Raw genomic sequence first — 4021 nt, forward strand, 5'->3', positions numbered from 1 at the left:
TCTAAGGGAAGTAACTGTAACGTTGATTTTGTAAGGATGATAGGTTCAAGACCGCATTATTATGTTTTTCGACCACTCTCAATGATAAATGTCTCACCCACCAGTAATAAATTCTACATCAAATAAGAAAAAGTTTATATTCTTTCATTATTCTTAACAAATGAAATGTGGTTTAATGTCCTACTTTTTTTGTTCCATCCGAGCTAATGAAGACGGGGATAAATACGCCATGATTCGAAGTGTGGGGTCGTGCAGTGTGGTGCAGCGGCGCTAGGCCCTACTCGTCCTATCAAGGGTTCTTTCACGTGCACGCCAACGTGTACACGGAACCTCGGTTTTACGTCCCACGCTAACGGTATCCCTAGTGGCACCAATGAAAAGGGGGAACAACGCCGGAAAATTCCGATGAACTTTATCGGCCACTGATTTGACGTTTGGCTGCAGGATAAAATCCAAAAGAAAAAGTGTAGGTTCTAACTTACAGAATTTGATAGGATGTGCTGTGAAATACTATTTACTAAAGTAAAAGGTGTTCACTACTACCTATAGTAAAAAAAAAAATACCCTGTCTAAATACTATAATTTCTCTAGAAACTTTATATATGTTACAGTCCTATAATCCTACGGTTTCTTGTGATATTATATAAATAAAAATTATAGGTAATTCGTTTTTGTCTATTCTGTATATATTTTGTAGACACAAAGAGGCTTATATAACAGACAAGAAGAATGTAGTTTTCTGTAGCATTTAGATGTAGGCCTACAATAATTAAAGTATAATGTAGGCTAAATATTTCATACCGCAGATTTCATAGTCCGAAGATCTATCTATTCCGCGATGTACTCATATGGATTTGTTAGATATTAAATACTGGTGCTCCGGAACTATTTTCCCCTCATACTGTGTCATCAGGGTCCTTGAGAGCAAAAAGTTGTCTGGCGCGAAACCTTTTTGTCCCCCCCCCCCCCCCTACCAAACCTTCCAAAACTAGTCATATATCTAGATGATTCAGTTGCACTATATATCTGAGGAATCAATTAGTTTAACATAATGGCCTACAATGAAGGAGATGCGTGTTAGGTCTTTTGAGCGTCGATCGGTTTACAAAGGGTTAAAAGCAACTTTCTTCTCAGGAAAAATTGCGTTTAAGCGGGGATTTTGATTAAGCAAGTTGCGATAAAGCGAAAACTTGTGTACACGCTTCAAAGGAACAATAAAAAAATTCATGCATAATTGCCCATTTCAATGTTGAACTTTGATATTCACGGACCCTATAGACTCTTATGGGCCTGGGGTGGCGCAGTTATTTTTTCTCCCTCAACAGGACAGATACGGCTCGGTATCTTCATGTCATTTATAATTTGTAATAGTAATAATGATTTTGCCTACAGTGAGGTCACTTTTGTTTTTGAGTTGATATCATTATGTTAAATATTGTATTATTTATATCACATATGAAGAGTTTTTTCTTGCCCAACCAGATTTGCTCTCTTTCAGTCTATATGTTTGTCTTTCGAGCGATGAACTCTTATAGTTTGTTATCAATATCCAATGACTTTTTGCACGATAGCAAACCTGATTTATTTTTACCCAAGATATACGTCATAATCAATAAAATGGCATCGACTTTTCAAAATTTTGTGCGAGAGGTCTAGTATTATATATCCACTACTATTATTCTTGTGTGCTTATGTAAACGTGCTCGGCCGTGAAGGCCAGTTCCACCCGTACTATATACCTTTCCAGTTCGATGCGGATGTTTTTATGTAGAGATGTGATTCCCCATTTACAGTTTGTCCTCTTTAACCCAGCAGGTGCAGAAAAGTAAGACGTTATACCCCATTTCATTTCATTTCCTAAAGGGAAACAACAACTTTCTTTTGGAAATGAACGTCTTTAGCCTAAGATCAGAGAAAATAATGGCGATATTGTATTAATCAAAAATAAAGATGGCAAAAATAAATTTAACAATATCTGTCAATTGAAAAGGAAACATACATGGCTATGTTTATAATGAACTGTCAAAAAATAATCCTTGGCAATTTTGAACAAAATTCAGTATGAAGTCACGCATTGTCTTTAAAGAATCAAGTCAGATGTAACATACAATCTGATTTTAAAAAAAAATCGTGCCCTGAAATATTTGTTGTTTTGATTGACTTGTTTACCAAAGTGTTTATGTCTTGTATCGTACAAGGTATTTGTTGTCCCTCTCTATAAGAAAGGCTTGGAATCTGACCACAATAATTATAGAGGCACATCCTTGTTAGATTGCTGGGTCAAATGGAAGATTAAAAATGTGTTGTGAAGCAAAAGGAGGGCATATTTAATCCGTGGGTGGTTATAGAACTGAACTGTCTGTTCAAAAGTAGAACATAACTCCACCATTCTTGGATTACTATTTAACTAAACCACGGACTTTATAATACATGTACTATAAGGTCCATGACTAAACAGATATGTCGGTTTTTCAAAGGCCTTTGATTTGATAAATATGTCCCAGCCAAGTCATTGTTTTCGCGGAAAGGGGTTTAAAGGGAGTGTATACGGATTTATATAAACCGGGACTTGTTTTCAAACCAATATTCGTCAATAAAATAGTGTTTAAACCAAAGGGTATGGCGTTCAATTGCATAACCCATGCTGTGATTGCATTTCAGGCGTTCGCCAGGGATGTATGTTAAGCCTTTTTCTTTTCTTATAAATCGTACAGTTTATTGAAATGTTAAAGTACGAGGCATTTACAATATTGTGATTATTTGGGTTTAGATAGCGTTGGTGAAAATGCATTAGAAAAGATCGGTACGATATTTAAAGTAGCTAAGTCTCTAACTCAATATCAGCCAAAGTCTTCGACATTGAAAACACGAATTATTTGTCAATTTAAATCAACATTGATGTCGTTATCTTACCTAGAACAGATGGGCTTCAGATATCCAATATTTAAGACAAAATAAACATTCTACCATTGGTACACGAATGTGTACCACAATGCGTTCGGCGCTATTTGTAACAAGGGACTCGATGAATTAGGCTAGACATATTCCACGAGAAATGTCAAATGGTGATGCAATATTCTTATCTGAAGAGCGTGCGCAATAAATACAATCGGTGTAGACTGGAATAACCAGACGCTAGAGATTGCCATTCGATTGAGACTTCTGGCTTATTTCGCCGAACATAACTGATTGAAAATTAGAGTAAAAACGAAAACGATTGAATGTAAATCAGTTTATATACATTCATATTACATTACTATATGCGTTGCGACCCATTTGTGACAATTTCTAGGTCCCAAATATTAGCGATTTAACTCCTTTAACTAATCTAAACAAGAGTATGACTAAGGTTATAGTGTTTATAAATGGTGGTATTTCTAGAAATAATGAAAATGGATCCTAAATAGAAATAAAGTAGAAAGGATAATTTATTGCAAGTACTTAACGAATGGGCTTTAGTTCCCATAAAAACATTAATTGTAGTGATCGATTATCTTTCAAAATGTTTGATTGTATAATAAAACTTATTTTAATGCACAGGTTCCACGTTCCGGATTATCTGTCCAGAGCTGCGAAATTGGTCGTAGAAATTGGATATTAAATGGATTCGCGTTTGTCTTTCAAAACGAAAGTATTGAAGTATTTACCACTTCAAGCTGCCATTAACAACGCTTACGTCAAGGGGCACATGTAATCTGTCAACTGAAAGTATCTTGTATGCGCAATAAATTACACAGGTATTTTGATTTTGATATTAATTATACATATAAATTTGTATGTTTTGTAGTATCATATGGGTCTTTCACCCTATATATGAATAAACATTAGTATAATTCTATATACCCTACTTCTTTGGTCCTTCATAGAAAAGCATGTTATATATCTATGACTTGCATAAAAGCGTATTTGTTGTTTGGTCGAGCTTCGATAACTCTTTTACTTCTGAATAATAGTAGACTATCTTTATATCGGTAATGTGTTAAACTCTTTCACGCATGAGCACGCATTTCGGACATGACTT

The sequence above is a fragment of the Patella vulgata genome, chromosome 4 (genome assembly GCF_932274485.2).
Source record: "Patella vulgata chromosome 4, xgPatVulg1.2, whole genome shotgun sequence".
Classification (NCBI taxonomy): domain Eukaryota; kingdom Metazoa; phylum Mollusca; class Gastropoda; family Patellidae; genus Patella; species Patella vulgata.